Below are 18633 nucleotides of genomic sequence, written 5' to 3' on the forward strand. Positions count from 1 at the left end.
AGGGAAGTGGGAGGAGGGGAGGAGGTGGAAATTTTTAATAAAAAATAAAATAAAATAAGAAAGTAGATTCAAATTCAGCTAACAGGCCCTGAGTGCTTACTACATGTTAGGCACTTTCACCTACAAAATCTTATATAAAACATATTGTTTTTCTTGCTTACATAAAATAGACATGTAATGCTCTGCCCAAAGTTATATGGCCATAAGTGATAAGACTAGAAACTATCTTAGTATATTTATATTTGCCATAACAAAATACATGAAGTTGGGTCTTTTATAAAGCTAGTATATTTTGGAAAATGAAAGTCCAAGATCATCATTTTATCTTCTGTTGGGGACCCCTGTGGGTCAAAGTCATGACACGTTGGAGAAGCAGAAAAGAAACAACCGAGCGAAGAAGAGGACAGGAAAGCAGGTGGCCTTACCTTATAACCATCCACACTCATATGAATGGATGACATTAATCCCTTCAGGGGGCCGTACCCTCAAAGGCTCCCCTTCTTCCCATAAAGCCCCAACTCTTAAAAGATTCTGCCGCCTCTCGGCACTGACAGGTCAGTCCCAAGCTCCAGTAGCAGAAGGTAAGTTTGGTGTCAAAGCTCCACACACATGCCTCGCCCTCACCCTTCCCTCTGCATGGCCTACCACCCAGTAACGCACCGTGCTTCAGGAGAATCTATGACACGCTATTTTTAACAGCCCCAAAATAGGGACACGATTTTATAAATGACAGAATCTTAAATTATGTAAGATTATGGTTTTACAAATATTAGCGTCACAATCACTGTTCTAGAACCCACCATGTCTGGTCAGGAACTAGTGCAGAGCCTTCCCCTCTGCTGATAGTGTCTGAAGAGTCTGAGGCAACCTGAGACATTCCAAGAACAGTATGAAATCTATGATTTTCATAATTCTACATTTTCCTTAGCTTCCTCTGATCGATAGCTTAATTTATAGTAACTTAATTAGATTATTTCTTCTTAATCCTAAACTGAGGTAGCAGAGACCAAGTGGAGGTTTTGACTGGCAGCTGGATGCCTAACGATTAAGGGGTTGAAGCCAGTGGCTACTTCGAAAGAAACATAAAAGATATCTCTGAGAAAGTGAAAGCAAGAAGGCAGAGTATTACAGAGGAGAGTTTAAGATGGAGATAACTATTTTAGGAGGAAAGTAAATGAACATACCCTGTAAGCGGAGGCCAAACAGATGACCACACATTAAGGAGATTATTCCTGGAACTGTTGCTAGCAGAATGGTGATTCTAAGGCCAACGGAAACTCTTGGTCTTGGTCGGGGTTTTTACTGCTGTGGAAAGACATCATGACCATGACAACTCTTTAGCTGTGGTGGTGGCTTACAGTTCAGCTCAGTCCATTAACGTCTTGGTTGGGGGGGGGATGGTGGTGGGCAGGCAAATGTGGTGCTGGAGCTGAGAGTACTACATCCTGTAGTCAACAGGAAGTCGACTGGGACACTGGGAAGGATCCTGAGCATAGGAAACCTCAAGGCCCATCCCCACAGTGACACACTTCCTTCAACAAGGCCAAGCCCATCCAACAAAGCCACACCTCCTAAGATTAGGAGCCACTCCTTCTGAGATTATGGAGGCCAATGACATTCAAACTGCCACACTCTTATTTCGCATGTGTAGTTAACCGATGTCAAAGGGAAGTGAAACAGTTGCCAATTTATGCTTTAACATCAAAACAGTCATGAGTATTCCACTGCCATAAAGCAATCGTCACCCCCAAGTGCTCTCACCGTTGAGTGGCCCCTGCTGAAGCTGATCTAAATGACTAGCCTATGCTGTTGACCACAGGTCATGGTGCCTAGTTTTCCTGTCTTATGTAGCTCAACAACAAAAAAATTGACTCAACTCAGGAGCCACTGGTCAATTTTCCAGTTAAGACCAAGATATCTGTTTAATCAGTTGTATGCTCAGCAGTAGATAGAGGACTGTTTGTATCTTAGTTTACTGGACAAGCTGATATGATGCGTACCACACAGAAAGGCCCTGTCTCACCAGACTCCAATTGATAGCTTCTGTCGGGTGGAGGAGACCTCCAGTTCCCTTAAGCACTAGTGACCATGTTCTATATCTCATGCCTCAGGGCTACTGTTAATGGGTCTGTGTAGAAGGTATCCCTGATTTCCCCCCCACACACACACAAAAAAAAGCAAAATTTAAGTACCTTTAAGCCTTTGAAGCAATCTGGGTCAAGAACACTTTTAGGGGATGTCCAAAGGGGCTAATTAGGTCCCATCTCTTTACAAGGATGTAGAGGTATAAGGATACAGAATTGCACTGAAAGTCACCTAGCAACTGGAAGTGGGAACTGATGTAGGCAGACTCAGCTGAGAGACTGGGAGAGAGGATAAGTCACTCTAGCATGGGGCAATCGACGTGGACTGATGGACAACAAGAAATCTGAAGAACCTTCCAGTTCTACCTTCTGAGACAGTCAGCTCTCCCCGCTTTTCCTGAGACTCTTTATTCCCTTGGGTTGTCTTGAGTTTTCCTCAGCTACAATGTCATCAGCCAGAAAAGGCTAAAATTTACAGTTTAAAACAACAGAAAATTCCTTTTTCTCTTCTCACCCTTCCTTCTTGTTTCTTCATGCGTGTCATCATCACCCCACCCCCACCCCCCACTCCTGTCTTTTTCTCTCCTAATCTGTTCCAGGCCTGGGAGATATTCAGGGCATTTAAGACTGATTTTAAGAACTTATCGCTGGCTTTTAAATACTTCCTCCTACTTGTAACAGAGGTTATCACATGGCTCTCAAGAGAGTAATGTGGGCTGGAGAGAGGGGTCCACAGTTAAAAGCACTTGCAGATCTTGCAGAGGCTCCAGGTTCAATCCCAGCACCCACATGACAGCCCACAACTGTTTGCAACTCCAATTTCAAAGGAGATGATGTCCTTTACTGGACTCCAAGGGCACTGCATGTGTGCGGTGCACATACACGTAAGCAAAAAAAAAAAAAAAAACAACAACTATCCATGCACGTTAAATAAAAAATACAGAAACAAACAGTGGCGCTGAACGCCTGTAAATCCCAGCACTTGGAGGCAGAGGCAGATGGATGTCTGTGAGTTCGAGGCCAGCCTAGTCTACAGAGCAAGTCTGCAAGTCAAGGCTATGCAGAGAGTGCCTGTCTCAAAAGAACGAGAGGGAGAGAGAGAGAGAGAGAGAGAGAGAGAGAGAGAGAGAGAGAGAGAGAGAGAGAGAGAGAGAGAGAGAGAGAGAGAGAGAGAGAGAGAGAGAGACGGGGGGTGATTGTTTTTCAAATACTATGAGGGAGAAAACTGAAAATAAGGATGAATTGGCACCCAGATTCGAAGTACCTCGCTATGGACACTTTCACCTTTCACTGGCGCCCATGTTAATCGTTTTAGCTCCCCCCCCCCCCATGGAAACCCATTCGCGTCACACACTCACCTTTGATTCACTCTCAGTGACACACCTAGCCACACGCCTCGCCACCGGCATATTTGCCGTCTCACAAATGAATGACAAAGCCTGTGGCAAGCAGGGGCTTGCGCGGCTGAGTAGATGCCGTCAGTCACACGTTTTCCCTTCTAAAATAAGCACGGTGGCGGACAATGACGGGTTGGGCACGCGGGGGAAAAAAAGATAGCCAGAGCCAATGAGACGCCTCGGCAGGGCTGAACCACTATCATTCATTCCCTTGCAAGCTCTTATAAAGGGTGAGTTCAATCTAAACAGAAACAGGAGAGACGGGGAATAAAAAATTTACTAAATAGCTACTATACACCATCACTTTATACAGTATTGCCTCGTTTATTTACTACCCGGCAATGCCGATGGGATAGATTATCCTGGTAAACTGAGGCATGAAGAATTATTTCCCAAACCTCACAACTAGTGTACAATGCTGTGGGAATTTAATCCAGGCTGCTAAGTCTAGACCTTCAGATCCATACTTCTTACAATTTCATGAAGCACGAAAAGCAGCAAGCCTAAAACATATCTGAGGAAAGATAATCCAGATTTTATGGGGCTATTCCAAAAAGAAATATGGTTCAGGAAGGTCTGAACTGACTTTAGGAATAGCCCCTCTTCTCCACATGGTTTTCAAAGGTGGCGATCTCTCTTGCTTTTATTTATACACTCGTTTATTCAGAAGGACTTAATTAGGAGAAAAAGCAAACGAAGAGAAAAAAGATAAGCTTGAATTCCTGTTCTCGCGTTGCTGACTATATTTAGACATAGACACTTGAGTAAACAGGCAATTATGGGATAGAGATGTGATGGAAAAAGCAAGGGCGGTTGGGAGCAAGTGTTGCTACGTGGTGTCCCGGGGTGCAGACTCAGCTGCACATCTGTGTGCACGAAGCTCGCTTTCAGGATCAACACCTGTACGGTGAAGGAGAGAAGTTGAATCTAATGGGGCAGAAGGACTAGCTGGGTTGTAACCAGTTACCATAAACACCTCAGCCCTTCACAGGAGAGTTACAGAGCTAGGACAGTCTGTGGACCTGTCACGGAGAGGGCAACATGGTCAGGCTCCTTACGAGTCAGTCACTGTATTAGGCTGCTCCAAGAAAGCATGACCTTGAGCAATTATGACCTTCAGCTCTGTTCAACAGTGGCGAATTTCCACATTGAAATGTAGCTAAAGTCGGGTGCCAGCATGCTCAGCAGTTAAGGGAAGAAGGGTGCCAGGTAGGGCTTATTAGATGAGGATGTATCTGAAGGAAGAGAAGCAGACTCGGGAGGAGACTGGGCCAGTGATCCTGGATGAAGAATTAGTCCAATACTCAAACTGACAAGTACCACCAGGCCTATTAAGGAGAAAAACTGAGAACACTAAAGAAAATCAATTAAATGTTATGGGTACAGCAATTCTGGAGGGAAAGAGGGTAAGTCTTGCTTTTAATGTATGGTCTTTGGGACATTCATGTAGAGATCTCTAGTTACAGATGTTAGTGCTTTCCCAGAGCTCAGAAAATAAATCTGGGTTAGATATGGAGTCAGAGCTAACCCACAGGTAGAAGAGCAAAGCCAAGGGAGTGGATTAGATCTGCAAGAAATAGTGAAGAGGAGGAGACACGGTGAGCTCTGAAGATGTCTTCAAACAAGCTAGCGACAAGGACAGACAGTGCATGATTCTGCTGCGTAAGGAATCTAGTGCTGTCGGTTTCACAGAGATAAAACATAAAGCGGTAATTGCCAAAGATCGCGAGGAGAGAATAGTGTTTAATAGATGCCATTTCCATTTGGGAAGCTGAAAAAGTCTGGAGATGGGTGGAAGTGACGGTTGCACCATAGTGTGAATGTGCTTAAAACTACAGAACTGAACACTTTAAATCGATTTAAATGGCAAGTTCTGTGTAACATACACTCGTAGTATGTATTTTACCATAATAAAAAAAAAGAGAGAAAGAGAACAAAAGGGTGGTATGAAAATGAAGGACAATGTAGCCCTCCTTCAAGAAGCGCTAATGAGAAGAGAGAAGTAGAGGAACAGCCAAGGAAGGAAACTGGGTGGAGAAAGGAGTTTTAGGACAGCCAGTCAGTGGAGGGGGCGGGGCCAATGACGTGGCAAGGCGAGCACAGGAAATGATGATGGAGTAGACACTTTGAGGGCTGCTTCTGAACCTCATTGCAGTGAACCCTGAGGAAGGTAGGATGACTGAACAGAAGCATGGATGGTGACCATATGGATGGCAACAGGTCTCGCCCTGCCTGGCTCTCGTTCACTGGGACCATTTAGAACAGACAGTTGTGATCCGCACAGTTGCCTACAGACTGAATTAGCCAACCAAGCAAAATTAGTACAAGAAGCACACTGAGTAGACGCAATGGTAATATTTTCATATGTAAATTTTTATTTTCTAATTATGTTGATAGTGTTTATGTAAGGAAGGGAAAACCATTTGTGAAGATCAAACCAGTCAATATTTTAGCTTGGAGGGGGGAGGGTTTACAGGCTCCCACTCCTAACTGAGGCGCTATGGACAGCTGATGACTGCTGGAGGAGAGACACTCCGTTTGGTTTTGTCTTTTTAAGGGTATAATATGGTCAACTCCACTCCAGTGGATGGCCCTGCACCCAGGAGTACACGGGTAACACAAATTTACTTCAGTGAGTTAGTAAAACAAAAGCAAAATACAAATTTGGGGAGGCCCGAAGGGGGGATCTGGGAGGCTGGTTGGGGAGGTCTGGAGTGGGGATCTGGGAAGGCAGGGAGGAGGAGGGAGAAAGTATTTAGTCAAAACAGTGTACAAAATTCTCAAAGAAGGAATAAAATATTTTTTAATATTGTGAACTTTGAAGATTACTATCAAGTGTCAAGAAAAGACTATCATCTAAATTTGTATTCTTGCCAGGCAGTGGTGGCACACGCCTTTAATCCCAACACCCAGGAGGCAGAGGCAGGCAGATCTCTGTTAGTTTCAGGACAGCCAGGGCTACCCAGTGAAACCCTGTCTTGAAAAACCAAAATAAAATAAAATTTGTGTTTTTAAATATTTATCTAACTGAGATTAAGTTTACTGTATGTAATTTTATGATTATTTAAAAGACCTCACAAAATGTATTTGGGTCATAGATTTCTTTGAGCCGTAGGGGAAAAATAGTTAAGCAAAAAAAGTTAACTACTTCAGATCAGGAAAAAGAAGGTGTAGGGAGGAATGATTTCTCTTTAGAAACACTGTATCTAGTTTATGGTATTCTAGGTCTACTTAAATGTCCCTGCAAATTATCGTCACACTCACATGGTGCTCAAACACTGCACTGTATTCTTTTTCTATCTAGACATCAAAGTTCATGAACTACAAAGATAGGAATCCATGATATGTATTTATGAATACGTAACATTCACTCACTAATCCTTGAGGAAGTGTTGGCTGTTGGCCCTGATTATGGACGTTTGCATATTTCTTAGTGTCTCAGTTAGGGTTTCTACTGCTGTGATAAGACACCATGACCACAGAAACTTACAAAGAAAGTATTTCATTGGGGTGACTGGCTTCCAGAGTCAGAGGTTTACTCCATCATCATAATGGCAGTGAGCATGGCTGCATGCAGGCAGATACGGCGCTGGAGTAGTTGCTGAGAGTCCTACATCTTGCAGGCAATAGGAAGTCAACTGAGACACTGGGCAGTATCCCGAGCATAAGAAATCTCAAAGCCTGCCCCAGTGACACATTTCTAACAAGGCCATACCCACTCCAACAAAGCCACGCCTACTAACAGTATCACTCCCTATGAGATTATGGGGGCCAATTACTTTCAAACTACCACACTTCGTTTTATAAAAAGTAAAAGACATAAACACAAATACTCTGTTAGTTCTGGGACCTTAACATAAAATGCACTTGGAGCTTTAAATCACTAATGGCCAATCTTGGTTGCCAGTTTCATATACTTGGAAAGAGGGAACTGCAATAGAAAAGATGTCTCTATCATATTGGCCTCTGGACATATTTATGGCATATTTTCTTAATTGATAATTGATGTAGGAGGAGCTATTCCACTGGTGTACGGTACCATTCTTAGACAGGTGAGTCTAGGTTGTATCAGGAAGGCGGCTGAATATGATCCAGAGAGCAAGCCAGTCAGCATCATTCTTCTGTCGTTCTTGCCTCCAGGTTCCATCTTTGAGTTCCTCCCGATTTCTTTCAAAGACAGACCTGTAAGATGAAATAAACTCTTTCCTTCCCTAGTTGTTTTGGTTATGGTGCTACCACAGCAAAGAAACCACACTAGAACAATCTAACCTATATACACATAGATAGTCATAAAAACCCCTCTGTTGGGTATATGTGTACAATCTTGTGGTTGGTTGTTTGAATGAGGATGGTCCCCATGGGTGTAGTGGCATTTCATTTGTATTTTAATAAATAAAGCTTGCTTGAGGACAGAAAAGTAAAACAGGCACACTGGCCAGCCTTACAGACCAGGCAGCCATGACACACACCTTTACTCCCAGTAGGCACAATGACACCTTTAATCCCAGTAGGCACACTAGCTTGCTATAGAAACCAGGTGGTAGTGGTGCATGCCCTTAATCCCAGAACTAGAGAGGATTATAAAACGGGAGGAGACAGCTCTCAGTACTGGTCTCATTCTGAGATTCTTGGAGGCAGGATCACCATTTCAGGCTGAGGTAGAGGTAAGAACCGGTGGCTGGCTGTTTTGCTTTTCTGACCTTCAAGTTGAACCCCGATTTCTGTCTTTGAGTTTTTATTAATTGTGCTTCACATGGGCTCATATATTTGAATGTCTGGTTCCCAGTTGGTGGCACTGTTTATAAAGGATTAGGAAGTGTGGCCTTTTGGAGAAGGTGTGTCACTGGGGGCGGGCTCTGTGGTTTCAATGTGGCCCAATTTTCCTCCCACCCCATCTCTCTCTGTCTGCTGCTTGTGGATCAAATGTAATCTCTCAGCTATTGCTCCAATGCCATGTCTACATGTCCCCATGTTCCCTACTATGATGGCCGTGGACTGGTCCTCTGAAACTCTTAGCAAGTCCCCAAATATGTGCCTCCTTTTATAAGCTGCCTTGATCATGGTGTCTCTTCAGAGCAATAGAACAGTAACTAAGGCATAGTTCATCATTACAAATATCAAGGTCCTAGAATGACATAGGTATTATGGTATTGATATGTCCTAGGAAGAGAAAGATGACATTGTTTTCTGAGGTCTGAATTACATGAACCAGCTAAAAGTTGTAAAGAGGAAATAGAGAAAAACCAAAAGATTGACCTCTTTTTGAGAAGATGGCAAGCAGATGAAATCAAATTACCTGCCGACATTGTCATAGACGAAGCAGGGGGCAGCATGTTCTGTTGTCACACTGTCACCCCTCAGAACGCTCCCTTCCTTCCCAGAGGAAGGACACAGGCATTCCATGCCTTTATTCTCCATGCCTTGTCTTAGATATACAAAGTAGATTTTAGGCCAATTATACAACTGTTGCTTCCACAAAGCCTATCATATCAATTCAATATTTAAATAATTCCTTAGAAAATATAATTAGAGTAAATGTTTTCAAAAGAAGAGAAGCATTCTCTTACATCACAGAAATTCTAGCCCAGTAGATGATGGACCTACCCTAAATAGGATATTAACCAGTTTGCTGGATGAAATCCTAAGATGGAATCCTAGACCATATTTCAGATTTTTTTTGTTTTTGTTTTTCCTGAGACAGGGTTTCTCTGTGTAGCCCTGGTTTCTCTAGAACTCACTACTCTGTAGGCCAGGTTAACCTTGAACTCAGAGATCTGCCTGCCTCTGCCCCTTCAGTACTGGGATTAAAAGTGTGTGCCACTACCAACACCTGGCTCAGAATATTTCTGAAACCAATTAGAAGACCTATTCAAGAATCAACAGCTCTTTATTAATGAAATGCTCTAGATTGTGTGTGTGTACAAGGGTCCCACATGTGTATGTGCACATGTGTGTGCTCATGCACCCAGAGGTCAGAGGTCAACCTCAGATGTCATCTCTCGGAATCTGTCCACTTTGCTTTTTGATTGGGTGAGGTTCCCTGTCCAGAAAGACCCAAGCATCTTCCGGTCTTCACTGTCCCAGCCTCAGGTTAATAGTGCCCACCACCATGCTTGGCTTTTTAATGTGGCGTCAGGGATCAAACTCGGGTCCTCAAACTTGTGCCACCATTCTATGCTTTCCATGAGTATGGAGCTCACTTTTGGAAGTTCTCTGATAGTGCTGAAACCATTCAGAATCAGAAAAAAAGGAGATTTTCCTAAAAGTCAGTGTGAAGTAATTTTAAAATATTACTATCAAATTAATGCTTTAACATGGTGTTAGGAGAAATATTAAATATAGAACGCATGGAGCTGGAGAGATGGATCAGTGGTTAAAAGGACTTTCTGATCTTCTGGAGGATCCAGTTTCCATTTCAAGCACCCACGTGGTGGCTCACAACTGCCTGTAACTCTTGTTCCAGAGAGCCCATGTCCTCTGTTGGCCTTTGAAGGCACCTGCACACACATGGTGCACATAAATTCACGCAGGCACACATACACACAGAAATAAGACTGGAACGCTCTTGGAAAATTAGGAAAAGATAGTTGTAGTCGTGCATCATCTATGGTATAAATGGCTAAGAAGAAAACAATGGGTTTTTGGTTTTGTTTTTCTTGTCTTTAAACCACATTTGCTTCTTGGTTCCTGTTCCTTTGTATTTTCTTAGTTTTGTTTTTAAAAATGGGTCTTATTGTGTAGCCCAGGTTAGCCTTGAACCCATAATCCTAACAAGGTCTCAGCCTGCTGAATGCTGAGCTCTGATACGCCTGTCAGCTCACCCAGCTTGTGTTCCACAACAGCTTCCACAGTTAGCGAAATGCCTTTACCAAAGCCCTTTACCAAGGCTTGTGCCTAACTATTACCACTTTCAGAGGCACACATCTTTAGGTCTAAATTAATTACTATCGCCACAAAGTTCCTTCATATAAATAATGATAGAATTAGTTATGTTCTGTTGTTTGAATGTTGTCTTTCTACAAACATGTAAGCACTTGAAAAATCATTGTTATTTTTAAATTATTAAAATTTTTTCATTAACGTATATCAAATCTCTAAGCATGACAGGGGCATTAAACATCTATAAAAAGAATGTACAACAGATGAAATGTGTTGTCTTACATAGCTACAAATTTTTTCAAAATTTCGCATGAGTAAGTTGAAGAATAACATTTTGTAGTTTATATAGTAATGTTATCTGAAGGTTACTAAACATTGTTGATCAATTTTAAATGATAGAAATCAAACACATCACTCTCAAGTTACGCTAAACACAATTTATCTTTGTCTCTTTTCATGTCTCAAATTATGGATCATGATTACCGCTGTGAGACTGGCCATCATGGGAAAAAAAAAACTACCCAAAATAGAGTAGAAGGCCAGGTGTGGTGGCGCACGCCTTTAATCCCAGGACTCGGGAGGCAGAGGCAGGCAGAGCTCTGTGAGTTCGAGGCCAACCTGGTCTACATACAAAGTTCCAGGACAGTCAGAGCTACATAATGAGACTGTATCTCAAAAACAAACAAACAAACAAACAAACAAAAAGGCATACCAAATATATCATAGTTTTCAGAACCTCCTTTGCTTACTTAGTGTGACTATGTGAACTTCTAGTTCAAAGGGTTGGGTTTTATTGAAGAATATTTGCTGTTTGTCACAGAATTATAATCAGGGGAAATCCAATTATTTTTCTAACAGTTTGAGTTCATGATAAATTATGTTTTAAACAATTTTAAGTTATTTAAATATGTTGTTTTATTCAGAACTAACACATAATACAAGTTATAAAGCGTAAGGACTTTGTGTTGGTTTCTGTGACCCTGGACTATAGTAACCTGTAATTTGCATGTCTATTTGTGTGATTGTCCAGCATAGGAATCTTTATCTAAGGCTGTAGAAAGAGGGATTCCACACAGGAGAATCTTCTACCCACTTTAAGCTCATTCGTCTAAACCTAAATTGGTTTTAACTGTTTTTTTAACTTGTAAGAATATGCTTATGCATTCCCTACTTTCTTTATTTTTGGGGGGGGAAGGGAACTGGAGGGGGGTTGGGTTTTTTTGAGACAGGGTTTCTATGTAGCTTTGGAGCCTGTCCTGGAACTAGCTCTTATAGACCAGGCTGGCCTCGAACTCACAGAGATCCGCCTGCCTCCGCTTTTGCCTCCGGAGTGCTGGGATTAAAGGTGTGTACCACCACTGCATGGCTCCTGCTTTCCCAAAAAGTCAGAAAATCACGCCCGTTTCTTGATGACCGACAACCAATGGGGTGTGCATTCACTCACTGTGCCGGGAGAGTTCTGGTGGGCATGCTCGGGGCTGATGCCTTCTCTGATGAGGACAATGCTAAGGGACTCTGTTTGTGGGGCACTGTTACTGAGCTCCTCCGGGAAAGAAGTAAGCCTGATGTCAGACAAAATGCAATTCCAGAGCCACTGACCAGCTGTGCATATGTGGAAAGTTAGCCAACTATTGATTTTTAATTAATTAATTTTACATCTGGGCTGAAGTTTCCCACCCCTCCCCTCTACCCTCTCCCAATCCACTCCTCTGTTTCTGTTCAGGAAAGGGCAGTCTCAGCTACCAAGGACATGGGCCCCACCCCTCCATTGCCTTCCAAGTGTGCTGCACCTTGGGGTTTGCTATTCTTCACTAGAGAAGTGGGTTCTAGTGAAACATTTGTGTCTGAATCCAGACCCTACTACCTTTTACTGCATGGCCTTGGACAAATTATATTCAACTTCTCTGTCTCAGTTTTCTCACCTAGAACATGAGGTGAACCGTAATATTTACTTTAGAGATTTAAGGTTCACGTGAGCATCCCTCTCACATAGCTAACGCACAAAGTTAGGACCTAGGAAGACTGGAGAAGCATTTCTGTTGCTTCTGGTCTTCTGTGATCTGGGGAATTGACGGAATCGTATGTACTAAAGAAGTTGAAAATTAAAATTGTCTATTGGTGAAGTCTGTGAGCTTAGTCATATCCCTTGTTATACCCTTTGTAGCTGCAGCATCTCCTCCTCCCCTCCTTTCCCTCTTTCTCCTTCCTTCCCACCCCCCTTCTTCCTGCTTAGTCATTAGTAACAGCTCCAATTTACTCTGGCTTAGGAGATCCTGCTGGACTACTGGGTAGATAGATGGTCTCGAGACATTTAATGTTTTTACCTTATAGAACTGGCAATAACCTATCTTTCCCTTCCTGTTTTTCTTGTTATGTGATTTGGCTCCATTTTCTCTGTTCCATCTACAAAGACAGATTTAAAGGTTTTTCTTTAAGCCAACCAGCTTGCCAGCATTATCATGTACAAATGTTTGCCTTTTATTCACGAGTGGCCGGTATGTCAACAGCCAAGTCCCAGCCTCACCGTGTTATAAGTAAAAGGTCCCTGTGGTTATGTTTATAAAGCTTAACACCTTACTCATTTCATACTTAGACAATAGTATCAAGTATTTGCATTGTGCATTCCGTTTCTTTGTGTTCAAATAGCGTCTGTTTGTCTTTGGCCATTAGCACAAGTCTAATCCTTCAGTTAAATGACTTACTGGAATTTAGAAATGGAGAGGGGAAAAATGAGGGTGAAGAGTTATGGCTGAAGAATGAGTAGCAACAAATTGTTTGAGACTGAAATAATCTCATTAAGTGGTATGTATCTGCGGCTGTTTTGAACAATTAAATCTAGAAACTGCATAAACAAAAGTTTGGCTGAGCTACAAGTTATGAAAGACCTTATTCAGCCTCATTGCTCAACAGCCATAGAACAAGCTTCTTACTGTGTGGCCCTTACGCTCATTTATCAAGACCCTACTATGCCTATTGATTCTCACAGCGATAGAATTCTAACAGGAATTTCTGGGTCCCATATAGAGAACACATACCACCTCTTCTAAGCAGCTCCTCCGCTTTGGCCGCTTCCTCCTAACAACCTAAGAGACTGTTTGAGGCACAGACATGGGTCAGGGTTGGATGGCCAGAACTTAGGTGTGGTCTGATAGAGGCTTGGAAATTCAAAAGCTTTCCCACAGAGGAGATAAGAGCTTGGAGAAGAGGTTACAGTTGGTGAGATCAGAATATCCCAGGAGGCATTTGGCGTTTGCCCAGTGATTACAACACAGCAGCCGTTTTTTTTTTTTTTTTTTTTTTTTTTTTTTTTTTTTTTTTTTTTTTTTTTTCAAGGGCTGAGAGGCAACGGTGACCGCCAGCTAAGGACCTTTCCCAAGGCTCAGACCTGGTTCTAAATTTAACATTACACAAAGCACTCATCCAGCCCTTTGTTACCTCTTGAAGGCAAACACAGGATCTGTCTTCAGAACAACATGCTCTGATTGGATTTGTGAAGTGCCACCGGCTTCACCATGACCCCTCGCCAGGTCTAACCCCACAGTGGAATAGTCTGCTGGAATCTGGAACTGGGGAATAAGAGAACGAGTAGGTAGTTATGGTTGAAGGCTACACAGCAACCAACCAATCGTTTACAATAGCCAGAAAGCGGTCTCAAAAGTTGTGTATCGCTCAGTCAGGACAATGAAACGCAGAAACTGCATAAATGCAAGTTCTGAAATTATGTTTGCTTTTATTTTACAGGAACCTGCTACTTTAAACAGAACAAGGTTTCTGTTGAATTCCGTTTCATTCTTATTGATTAGTAAAACATTTGTGATGTTTTACTTTCGTGGATTCTACTTTCTGAGAGGTAGGCATTGCTTCTCACAGTTTCTTAAATATTGTTAAATATGGCCAGTCAGAAATAAAAATGTAGGTGTCTGTTTTACAAGGATCACCTGAGATAAGCGCTTTCTTTAGGAGAGTATGCTTTTCACCTCTCCCTTCTCTCTCTGTGGTTTTTAGAGACAGTGTTTTTCTGTGTAGCCCTGACTGTCCTGGAGCTAGCTGTGTAGACCAGGCTGGCCTTAAACTCTCCCACCTCTGCCTTCCGAGTGTTGGGATTAAAGGCGTGAGCCACCACCTCCCTGGCCCCATCTCTTTATTGTTAACTTTTTTCACGGTCTCCACATAGTCTTTGAAATTCTCACATATAGAAAACAAAACCAAAACACGGTGAGTACAAGGAAGCTGTCCAGTAAGAGCGTGAGACCCAGGCTATGGTTTTGTGTGCTGCTGAGGTTTCCAGCAAACAGGAGGAGGGAAATCTAGTGGACTTTCGCAGGCATCCTGGCCACATCTCAGCCGGGGCTATTGGTGGTACCACTATAGCTCCGAAGCTTCTGCTTAGGTATTTCACTCCGACAGAAGCGTACCATAAGTATCTTATGGTGCTTATTTGACCTGAAGGACAGCTTACGGGTGGAAGAGAAACAAAAGCCTGTTGATGTATTTGCTGTTGTCGTTGCCCAGAAAAACAGCAGTGGATCTAACAGAGAGAGATGATGAACGTGGGAGGGAATGAAAATGCTAATTGTTCTGATTTCATCACTGTACATTGTGTGCATGTTCAAATGATTGCTCCATACCCAATAAATGCATCCAAAGAGTGTGTGCTGGGGTGTGTGTGTGTGTGTGCTGGGGTGTTGGGGTGTGTGTGTGTGTGTGTGTGTGTGTGCTGGACTGTGTGTGTGTGTATGCTGGGGTGTGTGTGTGTGTGTGTGTGTGTGCTAGGGTGTGTGTGTGCTGGGGTGTGTGTGTGTGTGTGTGTGACAACTTCAGGTGTCTTTCCTTAGGCATCAGTCAGTTTTTTCTTTTGTGTGACAGGGGCTCTGATTGGGCTGGAACTTGCCAAGTAGGCTAGATTGATTGGCTGGCCAAGCAGCCCCAGAATTTAGCCTCTTCAGTACTAAGATTGTAACGAGTCACCATAACTGCCTTTCCCCCACCCCCCAAAAAAATATGGGGTTAAGGGATCAAGTTCAGGCTCTTGTGCTTGCAAAGAAAGCGCTTTACCAACTGGGCTAGATCTTCAGACCTTCATTTTCATTTGTAATAATGATAACAATAAATAGGTCTGGCAAGATGACTCAGCGGGTAAGAGAACCCACTGCCATGTCTGATGTCCTGAGTTCGAGTCCCCAGGACCCATATGGTAGAAAGACAATATGGACTCCAGCAAATTGTCCTCTGACTCCTGCACACATACCACCGTGGTCATAAGCATATTATATGAACATAAAATAAATCAAATGTATTTTTTTCATAAAAAAATTCAAGTCAAGTAAACTATAGCCTGCGAGTCCAACCCAGCCAGATGCTCACTTCTGATAACACTGTATAAGAATCACACACATGAAGGGGTAGTAATGGGAGTTAGAAGCAGGCAGCGATAATTGTCCTACTGAAGCACAGAGAACATGGCCTTGATCTTATAAGTCACTTTTATTGTGCTGAAAGTTTTCCTGTGCGTGTCTTTTTTGAGGTACTAAGGGTTAGAGCCTCACACACGCCAGGCAAACACTCTACAACAAGCTACATCCTCATCCTCTTAAGAGCTTTCACCGTGAGACAAGGTCTCAAAAAGTTGACTAAGTTGACCTTGAACTCACTCTGTAGCCTGGGGGGGGGGGAACTTGAATTTGTAATTCTCCTGCCTCAGCCTCCTTAGTAACTAGCAAGGATTACACACCTGCACCACTAGGCTTGTTTGTTTCAAAGAAATATGTGATGTAATATATGTATATATTCTCTAATATATATGTATATATATTATATGTATGTATATATTCTTAGACCTCAAGTAAAAAACCTGGAGATTTGAGAACACTAGGAAATAGTTTTTTTTTTAAATTTTTAGGTGTGATAATGATATTATACTTTAAAAGGGCTGTTTCCTATTTAAGGGGGGGCATACACAGATATAAAAGGAATTATACGGTGTTTGAAGTTTGTTTTCAAATGACCAGTGGGTGTGGTAGAGGTACATACAGAACAGGACCGACGGCTGTTTGGAGCTGCTGAAGCTGAGTGAGGGTTCTGGTGGGTGGGTGTGCTCCTACTCTATGTGTTGAAATTTTCAGTAATGAAAAGGTTTGAAAAGAACACTTTGGTTTTGTTCGGTTTTGGAGGCACCCACCCGTTGTTAAATCTCAGGCTGGCTAATCGGAGATACTGATTTTATCAGAATTAGAGGTGAGGCCTATGACGGGCAGGCCTGGCCAGTACCAGTAGAAGGGGGCGTGTGGTGACTCAGGTCGGTGGGGAGGCTGGGAGCTTTCTACGTGGCACAGTGGGTGGAATTGTGCAGCTACTCATGCCAGCGGGTGACGGCGGAGGCAGCACTAGTTAGAGGCAGATGAGTAAGGCAGGAAGCGAAACGAAACTGCCCAGCGACTCCCTGGAGGAAAGAGCAAGGCTGGAGTTCCAGAACACTGGAGAGCTCACCCTGCCTGAGTGGTTCCTCGGGACTATGAAGAGATTACAAAGAAACAAACTAAAATGTTTAAGGAATAACTCGCTACTTGAATTACTAAAGGAACAGAAAACTAAAGGAAATTAACAGGAAGAACCGAGTTATTTGGCTCTCCACTTAGCTGAAGGGATGAAGCAGAATCAAACTGAATGTCGTGAACTTGCATTTCTTTAACGCATCAAATTGAAGTAAGGCTGCCACCCTAACCTCTCTCCCCAGTTTCCCCATCCAGTATTCCTGACTTACTTAGAGTCATTACTGCTCGGATGAAACACCATGATCAAAAACAGGTTGGGGAGGAAAGGGTTGGTTTGCCTTACACTTCCCCACGTAGACTATCACTGACGGAAGTCAGGACCGGAACTCAGCAGGCGAGGAACCTGGAGGCAGGAGCTAATGCAGAACCCATGGAGGTTTGCAGCCCATCACTGCCTCAGTCTGCTTTCTTACAGAGCCCAGAACCACCAGCCCAGAGGTGGCCCCACCCACAGTGTACTAAGCCCTCCCCCAATGATCACTAATGCTACAGCAGTGGTTCTCAACCTTTCTAATGCTGTGACCCTTTAAATACAGTTCCTGTGTTGTGTTGACCACCAACCATAAAATCATTTCGTTGTTACTTCATAACTGTAATTTTGCTGCTGCTATGAATAATAATGTAAATATCTGATATACAGGATATCTGATACACCACCCAGAGGGGTTGCCACCTACAGGCTTGCCTACAGCCCAAACTTAGGGAGGCATTTCTCAACTGGGGTTTCTCCCCCGGGGATGATTCTAACCTGTGTCAAGCTGGCAGAAAAATTAGCCACCACAATTCCCCAACTCGAATTCTTCATAGTTCCACTCCCGAGGTACTAATACATAGCAGACCATCTATTTCTTATTTTGTTCAAGAACTTTACCATGAAATGGCACTTTACAAAGTCGGGTGTATGCTTTAAAGTGTTGGGAAGAATAAAATAGGAAGGCGTAGGAAAACGTTTGACACAGTGTTTAAAGATGAATAACAAATAGGCTTTTACATGGGCTATGCCTGTGACACTGGCACTGGGGACTCCCATCATAACTCAGGGGCCGGGTTCAATCCCCAGCACCAGGGTAAAGAGGGCCCTGCAGCATGACAGTCAGAACAAACTAAACTGATACAAAGACATGGCTGGTACAACAAAACAAGACTGAAATCGAGAAGCAGCGTCCTGGTTGGGAGCTGGGATGTGTGAGGGACACTCAAAGCCAGCAACCTGCACGCTCAGGGACAGGGACCAGGGCTTTAACAATCCTACAGGGAAAGAAAACGCGTCCTTGTCCCTGCAGTTTGGAGCTTGGATTGGGATTCGTGCTAAAGCCTGGACTTCCAAACAGCTGTGCAGTTGGCGGAAGGAGCTTGAAAAGAGTCACCCATCAGACTGGACCAGTAGCAGATAATTTGTTTTCTGTCCTGAACTATGGGTAAAGAAAAAAAATTCTCTGAGAGCCCAAAACGCAAAGTTTCATAATTGCTGAATGTAGGGTCTACATTTATACTACCTTTCTGGTATGAGAAAAATAAACTAGAATTATAAATATATACTATTCTAGTATATATGTGTGTGTGTGTGTGTGTGTGTGCGCGCATTGTATCACACACATACAGAGAGAGAAATCTGTAATTAGATAAATAACTAAAATATATAAAGAACTCCATTAGTAAGAAGACAGATGACAAAATAGACAAAATTTTAATTTAGACCCTTCAAAGGAATGATTTCCAAAT

This window comes from Arvicola amphibius, chromosome 1 (assembly GCF_903992535.2).
Source record: "Arvicola amphibius chromosome 1, mArvAmp1.2, whole genome shotgun sequence".
Classification (NCBI taxonomy): Eukaryota; Metazoa; Chordata; class Mammalia; order Rodentia; family Cricetidae; genus Arvicola; species Arvicola amphibius.